At 35.1% G+C, this 16,922-nt stretch overlaps 1 protein-coding gene across 7 annotated transcripts in view; it reads right to left on the reverse strand.

Moving 5' to 3' along the window:
- LOC106800079 (sperm-associated antigen 16 protein-like) overlaps positions 1-16,922 on the reverse strand; it is a 780,587-nt gene that overhangs the window by 344,198 nt on the left and 419,467 nt on the right. The window lies entirely within an intron of this gene.

The raw sequence follows: 16,922 nt of genomic DNA on the forward strand, positions 1-16,922 counted from the left end.
CCCGATTTATCTGAAAATCTTTTCATGACACAAGAATGTGCTCTCCATTAACAATTTCTCTGATCCCTAAACAAGTAGTGTCTTTCTGATTCTTCGTATAAAAGAAAAAAAGGTCTTCTGTGTCATGGATATTTCTCTTCCTGAGGTTTAGATTATGACAGGAGAGGTAAAGAACAGGACCATTGAATACATACTCATCCGTAGTCCTTATATCTCACTTTTTTCCAAACCAGAAACCCTTGTTATACCTCCAAAGTATATTAACAATAAAAATTAATATAGAATTAGGAGTTTCATTTTTATCTTTTATAATTCTTCATTTTCTTATAATTTCAGGATCTGATTTTTACCAAAGGCTTGCAGCACATGATTTCCCCAGAATTCAGTCAAACTGTGAATCTCGTTGTGCCATCCGTATGACTGTGGCACTTTAAATCCTCCCTAGCCTTACTCAGGATGCTAGAAACACGTAGTCCTCCTGCGAAGTCTCCGTTTTTCCTCTAAACGTGCCCAGGCTCCAAGCAGCTGTATTCTTGCTTCTCTGTTACTGATACGAGTGATCATTATATCTCCTCGGTATGCTCATAAATTTTCAGCTCCCTACTATTCATTCTGCAGTTCATGGCTGTGTTCACTTGTAACTATCAACAAAAAAGATTAATTATGGAAGTAGCACCCAATTCACCACTTGTAAAATGCATGCTAACACTAACAGTGCATTTGGTAGGGAAACAGAGAGAGCTATAACAGCTCTTTAAGATCCTGTGTTTCCGTCATGCTGGACAAAGTGAGACCCGCAAGGGCAGAGAGAGGTCGAGTAAAGCCAATAGGGCCGCTTGTCACATTTGCTTAGTTCCTGTGGAACAACCCAGAACTTTTGCTCTGTCAACCAGACATGAGAAACATGATGCAAGGTTCTCTGCCTGGCTTGGTGCGGGTCCCCCCAAAACATACCCCAAGACAGATACTTTGAAGGTCATGTATTTGAGAGGTGAACACAAAAGCACATGCAAGGGACCTTGAGGGTATTGTGCTAAGTAAAATAAGTCATCCAGAGGAAGACAAATACCGTATTATTTCACTCATATGTGAAAGATAAACAAACACATATAGATACAGAGAACAGATGGGTGGTTACCAGAGGGAAAGTGGGGTGAGAGGAGGGCAAAAAGGGTAAAGGGGGACATTCGTACAATGGATGGAAACGAGACTTTTGGTGGTGAACAAAATGTAGTCATACAGAAGTCGAAAAACAATGATGTACACTTGAAATTTATATAATGTTATAAATCAATGTTACCTCAAAAATAAAGAAATCAACAAAGAAGAGAGAAATCCAATAAAGGGTGTGTTCTGGGCACATTATGAGCAGCTAGGACTAGGACCCACTGAGGATCCTAGGAGGAACCATAAAAAACATGCTTCACAATGGTCCCACTGGGGTACAGAGATGCTGAGCTATTTACCTGTCCCCAGAGGCATTAACTTGCTAGCACTTGAGCTAAGTAAACTGTGGCATCTAAGAAAGCCCTAAGGGAAGGAAACCTCAGAGAGACGCAGATGTGAGCCCTTGAGGTGGGAAGTTGATAATGGCAGGCACCTGTCCAGCTTGGTTGCAGGTGAATTCGAGGTTATGGAGCAAGTCATCAACAGTATCTGCTCCAATCTCCTAGTTTTATTTTGGAGGCTGCCCCAGTGTGAATATTCCATCTCTGAACACAGGGCTTTTCACTGAACACTTGTAGAATCAAATTCACTTGAAAGGTGTAAGTCATTGATAGAAATCTTTGCAATTTTAGTATTGATTTCAGGTGGACCTCCAATTCATAACCATGGCACTAAAAATTAGCACTTCTTTATGTAATACATATAAAAGAATACACAAATTGACAATGGTTATCAGCAAGGGCAATATAGAATGCCAAAATAATAAATAAAAATGTGTGTTAAATTTATGTATGTTTTCCATTTATTTTTCTTTTCTGAGTGACTGAGTACATTCATGCACTGCCTAATAACATTTTGGTCAATGGTGGACCGCATATACGACAGTGGTCCCATAAGATTAATACCACGTAGCCTAGGTGTGTAGTAGGCTGTACCATCTAGGTTTGTATAAGTACACTCTATGATGTTTGCACAACAACAACAACATTGCCTAACAACGTATTTCTCAGAGGGTATCCCTGTTGTTGAGTGACACATGACTGTGATCTGTGTTCTGTTTGCAGGTTGTATTAGTAGGGAAAAGCTGAGGGTTAAATTTGAGTGGGTTTTGTTTGTGGGGCAATTCCCCATTTTCTAAGCCTCTGTTCATTTTCTCTTCTCCTCATTCTTTTTCTTTTTGTATGTGTGTATGTGTGTGTGTATTTGTTTTTTCTTTAACCACATCCCCCTCTCAGAGCTCCTTCTAGTCCAAGCCACTGTCATCTTTTGCATGGATGGATGACAAGGGCCAAGCTTGATTTTTCTGCTTCCACCATTGCTCCCTTCTCTCTCACCTTTAGATTGACGAAAGGTAAAGTCATTCCTTTGCTCAAAACTCTCCAATATCTTTCAAGAGCACCATTTTTGTTGTTGTTGTTGTGGTAACATTGGTTTATAACACTGTATAAATTTCAGGTGTACATCATTTTATTTCTGTTTCTTCATAGATTACATCATGTTCTCATGTTCACCACCCAAACCAACAGCACCTTGAGTAAGGGCCAAAGTCATCAAAATAACCTACAAGACTATGGAAATTGCCCCCTACTTTTCCTACCCACAAACACCTCTCTGGCCTCATTTTACATTTTCCAACTGCTCTTCACCTCACTCATAAACACATATCGGGCATATTCCCACCCCAGGGTTTTTGTACTTGTGTTTTTTTTCTCTCTGGAACACTCTTCCCCCAGATGTCTACAGGGATCTCTCCCAAAACTTCTTTGGGCTTTAGTTCAAATTGTCTCAATTACAATTGCAATATCCTCTTCCCCACCAGCCAAACATCTTTTATCTCATTTCCCTAATTATTTTTTCTCTATAACATGTATCATCATCTAACACACCAGTTATTCTTCTTATTTAGTTTTTCATCTGCCTCTCTCCCCAAAAATTTCCCCAAAAGCAGGGATTTTTGTCTGTTTTATTTTTTTTAATTGTTGTAGCCACAGAGCTTAGAATAGTGCCGGCTGTTTATTAGGCATTCAATACTTAACATGTCCATTGATTTGATTACATTCAGTAGTAGAGACTTGTGTGTGTATGTGTGTGTACATACATGTATGTGTGTGTGTGTATATATATATGTGTATATATATATATATACACACATATATATATATACGTACTTATTTAAAAACAAAAAGTCCTTTTCACATATAGCCTAGAAACAGTAAAATTATTCAGGATCCCAGATTAACTGATTTCAATTTCACTGCATCAGAGATATAGAGGATTCTTATTTAAGAATATTAAATAATATATTAATTTACTTAATTAACATTAAAATTTTATGAAATATACATTAAAATTAAAATCTTGGTTTGAGGCACTTGACATGAAATTGTAACTGGGTATCAGGATATATATAGTATTCACAAAGATGCAGAAAGAGACTAAAGCATGCAAACACATTAAAAAATTACTAATGGACAACCTAATTCCTAATTTTGCTGAGGTGAGAATCCTATTCAGGCTTTAGCACATGTCAGGCTATAGGTTTGCTTCATGGAAAGTGACTGACTGTGAAAAGGCAGAGAAGGTATCTCCTACATGCCCCCCCACCTGCCCAATGACCCTGAGTCCTGTGGCCTCTATCGACTAAGACGTTGATAGCAGTGTGTTTCAACTCCCATGAGCTGAGGCAAGATACACAGTACACTACTTCTGCTCCTTAGCATTCTGTCCATGTTCCTCATAAACTGACCATCGTTTTCCATCAGATACTGCAAACCCCAGAAAATAACTACAGAAAATATGGGGAAGACATGACTGGTTCAGTGCAATCTGAGAACTGAAGTGGAATGATTTAGGTACAACAGCCCATGCTAGCTTCCCCCAATCTCTCGCCGTCATCCAACCACCACCAGAAGCCACAAATCCCAGAATATAGCTGGGAAGAAAGTAGGAAAACTGGAGGGTGATATTACAACAACTATATATATTTATATGTTATAATAAGTTAACTAAAAGAATACACTTAATCATGAATTGTACCATTAAAAGTATCACAGTAAATTCCAGGAAAAACTAATTTCCCAAGATAAAGAGAGAGAATATTAAACAAAAGAAATTTAGTCAAAAAATTCAACTGTTTTGGATTTAAAATAAAGAAACCAGTTAATGGAACTAAATTTTTAAAAATTGTCCAATTTCTATATCAAATAATTTAAACATCAATTATAGATTACATAGAAATTAATGTCAATGTAGCCTACATATCAAACATATGCTTAATGAATATATAAAACATTTAAATAGCTTAATAATTATACAATTATATATTAAAACATTGACAGGATAATTTTTTATTTTTTTATTTTTTCCCCCAAAGCCCCAGTAGATAGTTGTATGTCATAGCTGCACATCCTTCTAGTTGCTGTATGTGGGGCGCGGCCTCAGCATGGCCGGAGAAGCAGTGCGTCGGTGCACGCCCGGGATCCGAACCAGGGCCGCCAGCAGCAGAGCGCGCACGCTTCACCGCTAAGCCACGGAGCCGGCCCTGACAGGATAATTTTAACCTATCTAATTGCCAAAATCAAAGTAACAAGTGTGTGGGAAATTGGGCACACTCGTGGGTTGCTGGAGGGATTACATTAGTGGGTGTGGTCAATATTTTATTGAGCCTTTGTCAATGTGATTTAAATGCTTTCTTAAAATGTAGATCACACCACTTGTAAATATATCTCAATGAACAGAGCCACAAATGTAAGAAGTGGACCTGCAAGGATGTTTTCTGCAGTCTTGTGGAGAGTATCAAATACTTAAGAAATAATCCAAATATCCAGGTAAGGGAGATAGTAAGAGATTGTCCAAGCCAACAGGGGGGCAGCTATATAACTAACTACAATGTATTGGTGATACATTGATAATGAGAATGAGAATGTATATACAGTAATATTTAAAATAGTCAAAATATATTATTGAGTGAGGAACAATTAGCTTATGTAATACTAGGTATAGCACAATGCTACCATTATAAATATAGGAATTTTAATAATAACAATATCTATAGCATATAAAAATCTGAAAGATTATAGTACTAAAATTTTATTATTGGTTATCTTTAGGGTGGATTTTCTAGTATCTTCTTGAAAACTCTACTTTTTCTACATTTAACAATATTTTACTTGTGTAATAAGGAAATAAAAACAATTAAAAAGCAAAAACCGATTGAACAGTGGCGTAAAGACTCTTTGAAGAAGATCGAATTTTAAGCAGCTACGCAAAGTCCAAAGATACACAGCATTTAGGTAGATGAGGATTTGGGAATCAGAAACAATGGACCAAAATGGGGAAAGGCTGAATATCTACTACGTACCATCACTTTACTTATTACATCTATGTAATGCTTACTCTTTTGTACTATTTATAATTACTATTATATAAACAGTAATTACTATATATAATACTTTACATATAATTTATATAATTTACAGTATAATATCCTATAAGTAAATAATTGATTACTATTATTCTCTATATTAGGAATTGAACAAATAAAGGTTTAGAAGAGCAGAATAAGTTGTCCAAGATCAGCCAACTGGTCGGTGGCAGAGTGAGGAGGCAGGCTGACCCTCCGACCTCAATTCTGTATTGTCATTTTATGACCTCTCGTTTTTGTTGGTTCTCACTGAAAAATTAGAATAGTGTTCAAATGACATTTCAGTGAGAAAAGATGATTCAATATGCTTATATTTTCAAAAATATTGGTTTAACACTGTATTTTAGTGATTCACAAGTGGCATCTACGTTTGGATTTAGCAACTATCAGAGCTGCAAATGAGGCCTCGCAATACAAAACTTCCCTTTGAAATCAAGAGTTCATGTTGTACACTGCATAGTTAGGATCTGTTTCATGGCTCTATAGTCTATTTCATTGATTGAGTTATCCATCTTTCTTCTGTTTTATAATGTTTCATTTTATAGTAACTTTAAATTATAGTTTAATACCTAGTAAGCTTGTTTTCCCTATTGATCTTTTTTTTTTTTTTCAGTTTTATCAATTGTTCTTTCAGATAGAAAGGTTAGAATCACAATGTCGATATCAAAAACACCCAAAGCAAAAACAATATCAGGATCTTCCTTGGAATTTCGTAAACCTGTAGGTTACTTTATTAAGAACTTAGGTGGTATGTTTGTCTCTAATAATCAAAGAATTTGGCATGCCCTTACATGTGTGTCAATATTTATTTACGTCTCTCGTTGTTATTCTTATGGCTTTATTCTTATATGTTATACAAAATATTTGTTTACATAGTATGTTTTTTTTGTTGATGCTGTTGATTTGCATTTTTAACTTTTGCTTTGCCAGCAGAGAGGAAAGCTACTGATTTTTTTTCATTTAATTTTACTGGGCTACCTTTATGACAATTAGTTCTAAAACTCTGAGTTGGTACTTGGTTCTTTACAATTTTCTACATAGATTATTGCAAATAATTATCTTTTCATCTCTTTCTCTCTCTGCACACACACATATATAGCTTGTACGTTATTGAAATAGTATAAATTATAAAAAGATGATAAATAATACTGAGGTAAAGGCAAAGCAGGTCTAAGTACGGTTTGTAATTGGCTTTTCCAAAGAAACAGGTTTTGCATGAATAGATTCTGCTTTCTCCTCCCCCATTAAATTAAGCTTTAATCTTTATTATTTTCTATTTGCTCCTATTTTAGTTAATTCATTGTATTGTGAAGTAGCTATTTTTAGGCTTTCTTGGGCAGTAATGAAAGCATTTAAGACTATGACTTTTCTCCTAAGTACATTCATGGTCGTAGCTCATAAATTTTATTAGGAACTCCTCATTGTTGTTTTAAGAATTTGTTACTCTTTGACCCATGAGTGTTTTAGGATGAAAATACATACATACACATAGTTTAGTATTAACAGATTTTCTTTGGTTCATAAGTCTTTATAAACACTGTGGTTTATGGATTCCTTTTTATTGTTGATTTACGCTTTCTTATTGCATTTGCTCAGCATCTGATAGACCATCTTTAACCATTTGGTACTATTTGAATTTTGATGTGTGTATCCTTCAGTGTTCATGAATGTATGTGACAAAAACTTACACTGATAACCATTACCCCCTCAAAAAAAAAAGGGAGAGAAAAATTTTACAAGGTTCGGAAAAAGTCCAAGAACCAAAGGAAATTAAGTAACAATGACCATTGTCAAATTCCTGATAGGAACAGTCTGGTGAGGCCGCTGCCTTTGGTAAATGTGGACTCCCAACAATACAGTTTCCCATTTGATCCTCTGTCTTTGCATTGCTCCCCTCAAATTCAAAGTTCTAGATGGAAATGCTCGTCTGCTAAGTTTCCGGACACCAGAAAAACAAACAAACAAAACAGAACAACCAAAAACAAACCCTAGAACTTTTCAGCCCTGCTTCCCACCAAGTTTCCTACATTGTTGATTTTCCCATCAAATGAGAATATTTCTTAGATGCTGGGTAGTCAAATAAACAACGAATGGCCATTTCACTATATCTTTTACAGAAGCTTATAATTTCATTTTGTTGTATGACTAAATTTGAGATTTTTTTGCCTTTAAATATAGAAGAAATAATTGTCACAAAATGACGTGTCTGATTTTACTTCAGTGTGCTAAGAATCCAGGTAATGTTATATACTGAGGAAGGGAGTGTACACAAGGCAGTATTTTCTTTATTGAATGAAAAGCTTGAGTATAATTAATGGTCAAAAAATGAGTATATGGAGTATTCATGATTATCCATTGGAAACACACTTTGATTAATTGTTAATCATTTTCTGGTGCTGCAGATCTACATAACATAACAAGAGGTGTAGTTTTACCTTACACTGATCACAACCACAGCAGGATGCCAGAAACACTTGCCAAAAATGCTGCATTTAATTTCTAGTTTCATCAATGTTACCTAAAAATTATAATTAACATGTAATGCTACAATGAATTCAAAGTTAAGACTATCTTGAAGTACAGCCAAGCCATCACCATTGAAGCTTTAATGGGTTGAATGTATAAAAGAATAAATAACAAGAGATAAGATTATTCCTAAGTAATTTCTATATGTTGAACTGAAATTAGAGGAGTACAAGCAAGGTAGGTCAAATAAACACTATATGGACAGTGGAATTACAAATGGATGCCATGAATTACAGTCACTGAGTTCTTGAAAGTGACAGCAACAGACAAAATACTGGGGGAAGCAATCTGCAATGGAGTTGTTAAATTTCGTTAAGCAGGGCCGGCCCCGTGGCTTAGGTTAGGTGCGCGTGCTCCGCTGCTGGCGGCCCGGGTTCGGATCCCGGGCGCGCACCAACGCACCACTTCTCCGGCCATGCTGAGGCCGCATCCCACATACAGCAACTAGAAGGATATGCAACTATGACATACAACTATCTACTGGGGCTTTGGGGGAAAAAATAAATAAATAAAATTAAAAAAAAAAAAAATTTCATTAAGCATCATTTAACCCATCAACCAAAGAGACAAAACTACAAATCATGAGAAGACTTACCACTTGCATTCTCAGTTACCAACAAAGGTAAAAGTAACTGTGCCTTTTTGACTTCCAAATACATACTCCCAGTGCTAACACTGTGATTCAATTATTATTTCCACTTAAAAAGAGAATGCTGAACTTTAAAGGTGTTGACAGAACCTTGATTCAGCCTCCATTCTTTTTGACTTCAAAGTCTATGTTTTCTCTACCCTATATTCAAGGAAGAAAGAGCTGGAGGTAATGCACCAGGGCTTCCTTTTGGTCAAACACATTCTATGTTTAAAGTACCCTCGATATTTGTACATGATAATCCTATATCTTATTTCATTCAAATAGGCCCCAAAATTTATTTTTGCCAAGAGACACTTAGGTTCTATTACATTTAAAAAGGTGATATCCATGCCTCTCCTTTGGTTTTAACTTCCCACCAATCATCTATCTATATAATTTCACAGGCAATCTGAATAAAAGTAAGAAATGGTCATTTATATTATTCAAAAGAAGAAATGAAAAAACATCTCTGTTTAACTTTGGAATGTATTATATGATTCTTACAAGGATATGAAACTAAATAATTATGTTTTGCCATACATTAATCTTAACTCTTCTCTAAGAACATGTATTATGATGAAGGGGGTAAAGTGATGAATTTGAATTAGACTTAGAGGGTTTTCACTTCATCTGGAATAGTATCAAACCCAGTGTCACAGAGAGATGCTTACAAATACCTTTTGATGATCAGATTTCATTGAATATCATGTTAAAATAGAGGTAGGATATAGCAGTACAGGGACATGGGCTTTGATGCCAGAAGGAACAGGGTTGCAATCTCAAGACCACCACTTATAGTTGTAAACCTTTAAAAAAGTTATTTAACATCTCTGGTCCTCAGTTTCTTTATCTATAATATGACGAAAATATTCTCTAACTTGCAATGTTGTTTGTGATAATTAAATATAATCATGTGTCTAAAGTGCCTGACAGAATAAATACTAGCTATTTTTATTACAGCTGTTATTAAAGAACATAACAGGAACTGAATTGTCTACATCTGAGGTATATAAATTTCATACTCTCCTAGATGATCACTTCTCTCCTAATAATACAAATACTCTCACATTGACACAAGTAACCCATTTCAGCAATAAAATAATATTTGGGCAAGCATATGGGGAAAATTTTTGGAGAAGATTTAGCCCATGTTATTTTTACTCAAAGAATGAGTTGTTAAAAGCTGGTATTTTTCTTTTGGATTGTTCCCTCCAATCCTAGAATTCAATCCAATCCATACAATTCAATGCCTTCAAAAGGCAGTGGAAAGGGGTGTCTTAACCATGAAAAGAGTGAAGTCTTATCAAGAATATTTAAGTTGTCCTAAACAATCGGTTAGTGATTTTGCTTATTCTTATGCTCTCTTATATCATGACTTTACATCTTTATTGGATTAAATTTAAATAAATTGCATTAAGCATGAAGGAATTATTTCTAACTCTTACAGAATTGGGATAATCTCATAAAACTAATCTATCTGTACGTTTCAGTTAGAAATACACAGTGATTAATAATCAGTTTCCATTATTGAATTATGACATTTTTTTCAAAGCCTAATACCCAAAAACAAAAATCTAGTCCTCCTATTGCTGGTCAGTGTAATGCTACTTACATTAACTGCAAAGGATAAGAGGAAAAGAATGATGGTACTTGTGATATATATGCAAAGATTTTATGTGGCGTATATGAGATATATAAAGAAATGCAATATTTTATGAGTTAACAATCTTTTGAAACCTTATAACACATTAAATTGGTTTATTTACTATATGACCATTTTAATATGTATGAAAATGCTTATTTTTAATTTTTACAAAACAGTGGACTTTTCAGATAAAATGTTTTTCTACATAAATGGCAAAATATCTGACTTATGGTCTCTCCCTCCCTTCATTCCTTCCTTCCTTCAACATCTATTGAGAATCTGTTATGTCAATCACTGTGAAAGTAGAGAAGAAAGATCAGAGTTTCATGACAGAGAAATATTAGTAGGAAAACAAGTATATCATACAACAGCTACTATAAGGATATCTAAAATATATTCAGTTCTTGTATCAGTCAATCTTCTAAGCACTTCATATGATTAACAATTTAACCCCCAGTTTTTACCCTTATGTGATAGGAACTACTGCTATCTATATTTTACAAATGAGGAAATTGAGGCACAAAGATTTTAGGCAATTATGGCCAAGGCCACATTGCTAGTAAGCAGCAGAATTTGGGTTTGAATCCAGGCATAATAGCTGCATGCTATTGCTGTGCTATACTGTCTGATACAAATACAAGATAATACAGAATGTGAACCCAGGACTCTGTAGAAACAAAACTAAATACATTTATTCTTCAATTATATCTGCTTGTACCACATTACTGAAGCCATTAGTTATTAAACAAAAAGTCAGTAAATTGGTAAGATTTGTCTTTTTGTGAAAAAAAAAGTCTCACTTGTCAAGTTCAACATTTTAAGAACTTTACCAAAAAAACTGGCAAACTTCTATGTGGCATAAAATTTTCTTGGGACACCTAATCCAGAGGCACAAACATGGAAAGCTTTTTAGGGGAGGTGAAGTAGGTCTTTAAGAATGGAAGCAAACTCTCCATTGGAAGGGTGGAAAAGGCACATTAGCTAGAAGAAATAGCAAATGCAAAACTTTTTCAAAAGAAAGATCATTGTATATATTGGCTAATTTCACAGGGTTAGGGTAGAGTGTGTTTGATAACTGATGGTAGCTGACATTTATTTAGTGAGAGAGCAGTAAGCTTTGCATAGGATTTGTGCAATATAAAGGTCTTTGAATCGAAGCTTCCAAAGCCAGTTGCATTACAATATCTGGGGAAAGATAAAGCAAGGCTTTCCTAGTGTATTGCAATGTATTATTGAGGTTTGAAGCACTTTGGATATTTTTAAGTTGGATAATTTAATGCAAAGTAGTCCTATGATGATTAGAATCTTCACAGTCTTATGCAATGAATTAGAGAGGAACCAAGAAAATGTTTCATACCCCAACAGAATTTCGGTGTTACATTTTAGCAAAACATTTTTTAAAGTTGACCTTAAAGATGAGTTATGCTTTTTTCCCCAAAACACAAGTATTCCTAATTTGTTGACCTATTCTGTGATGACAGACATCTGTCAACCATGTACTATAAGCAGACATTTTTGAAAATAATAACACAGTTAATCATCTCATTAAAGTAAAGGTGACATTTTAACAATGAATAACAACAAAAAAAATTTTCAAGAGAAACTTGCTCTATGGAATATTTGATAATAGTTGTTGAAAGTATTTCCTCTACCAAATCTATGTAAAGGCAATCGCCTTTAAAAGCTCTGCAATTCAAGTCTTTAAAAAATGTAGAAACAGACTGTTCTACTTTGTTTTAAAATATTTGAAAACTTCTGATTAGTTTACAAGACCAACTGACCTACCTCAGGATGAGAGAAATGCCTAGCAAAATTTTAACAAAAATGTCTTTGCATAATTAGTGGATGAATTTGAAAATCCAGTATGCAAATTGATAGCTACAGACCATGATGCGCTTTTTCCCTTTAGAGTTTTGTATCTTTGCGAGGGATCATTTCCAGCTCTGATAGTTACTAAATTCAAGCATAGATCCGACCTGTGAATCACTGAAATACAGTGTTAAAGGAATATTTTTGAAAATATAAGCATATTGAATCATCTTTTCTCACTGAAATGTCATTTGAACACTATTCTATCTTTTCAGTGAGTACCAACAAAAATTAGAGGCCATAAAATAACAATATGAAGTTGAGACTGGAGAGTCGGCCTGCCTCCTGACTCCACCACCGACCAGCTGGCTGATCTTCGGCAACTTATTTTACTCTTCTAAGCCTTTGGCTTTTTAAATCCTAATGTACATAATCATAGTAATTATAGTAAGTATTACATAGGTGTTATAGATAGGTATTCTAAATATGTATATATATATATATAATACATAGATATTCAATAATTGTTCATCATAAAATCCCCTCTTGGAATAGTGAGCTTCAACACAAAAAGCCAAAGCTATAGTTATAGTGAGTACATAGCATTTACCATATTATTTTAAGATAATTTATCTTTGTGTCTGATCCCTAATAGACTGTGTTCATTGAGGGCAGGGACTCTGTCACAATCAACAATCCAGAACCCAGCCAGGATGTCGCCTGGTACAAACATCTTCAATACATTTTACTAAATTGAATGTGGCAGAGGAACAAAACCTACAGAAAGAAGGTACAAGCTCTGCCTTTGTTTCCACATTCTGGCTTCTGAATAATGTCCAGCTCTTCTGAGAGTTCACCAGATCCCATCTGGGGAAGCCAACAGGCCTATGCAGGGTACAGGTTGAAATGTGAATCGACAACAAGTTAGGTACCAGACAAGACCCAAGAGTTTAACTTTTTTGGTGAGTTCTTAGTTTCTTCACTGTATAGAAACTCACAGTGATCACTTACTGGATCTTTTGGCTGAAGCTAAGTCAGGACAACTCTGTATGCTGGACGAGAGCCTGCAGTTAGTCTAGGGAGCAGGGCACGGCCACCAAAGGCAGTCCAGGCCATGAACTCTCTGTGTCTGATTCATTGCAAGAGACAAATGTTAGCTACTCTGACCATTGCCCCCCTCAGCTCCGAACAACTCACAGATGTATTACTCATTCTAGTCCATGTTTTACCGTACAGTGAGCACATTCTTTTTTTAAAAAAAATTCAAAAGCCTTAATATTTTCATTGGACTTGCAAGTGACTCATATTCTTATTGCATTTATTTTAAATAGGCTTCCAAATCACTGATGTGTATCAAGATTTTTTCATGTCACTTTTTGAGAAGGCATTATAAGTTTTCATTAAATGTACTATATTATACATCATTTTCTGGCAATATTACAATCTTATTTTTCAATTTTTCAATTTCAATAAAATAATTTTACTGTTTTGTAACTTTGAGGAAAAATACTCTGCATGTAGACAGAGTGATTTCATGAGTTGCTAAATGGCAAGCTATTTAATAGCCTCCATTTGGTAATTATAAAGATTTATATCCCTCTCCTCACCTCCCACAGGATTCAGAGCTGATCTGTCCAGCTGACTCAGAGACTGACTTAGAGGTCTCCACATTCATTATCTTTGACAATAAGCTGTGAGATCAGGTTAGTGATTTAAGACTAGTATCTGTTTAGGAATGGGGGAAAGAGGTTTAAAACTAATTTATAGGAATATAATCCACTGGTCACTTTCACATCTAAGCAAAAAATATTTTAGAGGATGTCTCAATACTAATTGATCACATTGAGGTGACAAAATGTACTCTTTTCACTTTACTAAGAAGAGAAAGAAGTCATTTATCTCCTTTGACATTCAGACTTTCAGTGTAACCTGACATTTTATCATTTATCAAGGAATTAACATAATTTAAAAGTTATAAAGAAGAAGACTACCAGCATACTACACATACAGTCGATGTTACAAGTCAAGTAACATCATCCATATTAATTTGTTGTGCAGTTTTTTACTATTACATAGAAAAACTATAGCAACCCTGGTTACCCTTTTCTATATCTCACAATATCCAACTACAAAAATAAATTAATTTTTAACTCCTTCATGAATGATTGAGATATAAAAGAGCTAGTCATTCCATATTAAATAAACAACATATAACACGTACCCTTTTAAAACTATGTATATGGTATGAATTTTTAAAAATCTGATTATTTCAAGGTTTTTTGTTTTGTGTTTTTTTTTTTTAAAGATTTTTTATTTATTTATTTTTCCCCCAAAGCCCCAGCAGATAGTTGTCTGTCATAGCTGCACATCCTTCTAGTTGCCGTATGTGGGACGCGGCCCCAGCATGGCCAGAGGAGCAGTGCGTCAGTGCACACCCGGGATCCGAACCCGGGCCGCCGGCAGCACAGTGCGCGCACTTAACCGCCAAGCCACGGGGCCGGCCCATGTTTTGTGTTTTAAATAAATGAGGTAGATCTGAAACAATATCATCAGAACTGCCTAATGCAACTTAAGCAAAATGATTCTGTTTAACTCTAGAGTTGTTGTCATATATTATTTGTAGAATTTTATATCAATATTTTAGTTAACTTGCATTGTCTAATTATTAATAACCTAAAGAAAGTGAATTTCCCTTTATTTTACATGCTAATTATATATTACATAGATACCAACTTAAATATATATTTTTCACCATCTGGCTTGAAAATATTTTCAGAAAATAAAGTCATTAAATGAACTTTATTTCTAATCATTGACGCATTTACCATTACTTGTTAATAACATTTCTTTTATACCAAAGTATTTGAGTCCTTTTTCTAGTATTAATGAATATAAAGCTAGCATATATAGTAATAAAAAATTACTATAATAAAATTAATAATATAAATTTTAATTTGTTGTTATAAATTAAAAAATTATAATTAAAAATACATAATTGTATTCATTAAAGAAATATCCTGGGATTCACAACCTTTCTATGAGCATACATTTAATCCATGTGCTATGCTATTGTATGCTAATGGCGCTGTGCTGTGCTGAATCCCTCGTCTCTCTTGCTCTCAGAGATGCTATGGGGAATAAGAACAGCACACAAAAAGCTTGCAACATCAGGTGGGAAGGTCACTGTCAATAAACCACTCTCTGCATTTAAGGCAGATATATGAGAGGCAACTTCTGTTAAGAAGAGTTTTACCTCTGAGCATTAGTGCTTCAGTTTTTCACATGACAGAAAGTAAACAAGAGACACAACTTTTTGAGAACATTCAGTTACAGCACTTTGAGAGAGAAGGGAAAGAAACTGAAGAGAAAATGAACATAAAATTTAGGTCACTGCTAAATTAATATTTTCTTTATGGGTTTTTCTTTACCAATTGCTTTTATATGCACTTCACATCTAAGTATTTAGGCTAAATGCGTTGAAAATCTTGCTTTTCCATTGATGCTCCATTAGCAGGAGTGAACTCTGCTGCATCAGGGTCTAAGCTATTTTAAAACAAGGGGAGGTTGTGGGACCTTTGTACCCAAGAACAAATAATTCTGATTTCATTCTTAAGTCATGTCTGATACACTTTTCCCACAATGCCCTGTGACTTCTGCTTCCTCAGAAGTCTGAATCTCTGCAACATGTGAAGTTGGTGTCTAAGACATTTGTGGCTCTACTGTTAGCTTTTTTCTATACTGTGTGAACCTGAGGACTTCTTGTCCTCTATTCATCCTAAACAAATTTGCCTCTGAGGATTAAGTATGGCCTCTGATACTGAACTTAGGTCCAAGTTCACACCATTTGTCTGTTCATCACCATAGTCATTTATTGATGTCTATCATGTGTTGTATATGGGAAGATAAGGGGAAGAAATTACAAGCTGCATTTCTTTACTGACCCAGGAGCCAGAAACTATGCATATTTCTTCTTTTTTGTATAGTCTCCTAGAGTCCTTGTTTTCTTCATTATCTTCATCAAATGTCGCTAAGAAAGAATAGTTATATCTAGTATATAGCATATATACATTTGCATATATGAAAGTTTAGCATATCTTGGCATTTCTCAAGTTACTAAAATTTGTGCTCAATAAGCCTCTGTGTTCTCTGTTCTTTTTCCTGCATCTTCAATCCTTTCCTCTCGCCTTGCTCTTACCTCTAAACAAATAAACCTGTTGTTTTCTTTCTGAACCACGGAGGACCCTTGACTTGATCCTAGCGCTACATCCTTTTCGTCTCTTCATCTTCGTAGCCAAACTATTTGAAAATGTAGTCCCCATCTTCTGTCTTCATTTCTTCCCATCTAATTCACTCCTGAAGCCACAGCAATCCAGGGCTGTCTAGTTGTAGCACTGAAAATCCCATGACCCACGAAAACCCTCAGTCCTAGACAGACTGAGACGGTCAGGCACCTTAAACCTCTGCTCCTCCCATAATCCCCACCTCCAGTCACTCTTCGGATTCTGATGGTTAAACCTCCCACCTTTAACCCATTCTCTCCTTGTTATTCTCATGGACAATCTCCTAATTCAAATTCTCACCTGCTCATAGCCTGTTGTACTAGCCTCCTCAGTGAGACTGACTCCCTTACTCTACTGTCAAGTTAATCTTTCTAAAAGGCAAATCCGATTATGTTACCCTGTTTCCTTACACTCTTTAATAGATTCCCTCTGAAACAGTAT

Source organism: Ceratotherium simum, chromosome 37, assembly GCF_057802395.1.
Source record: "Ceratotherium simum simum isolate JZ-2026a chromosome 37, ASM5780239v1, whole genome shotgun sequence".
NCBI lineage: Eukaryota > Metazoa > Chordata > Mammalia > Perissodactyla > Rhinocerotidae > Ceratotherium > Ceratotherium simum.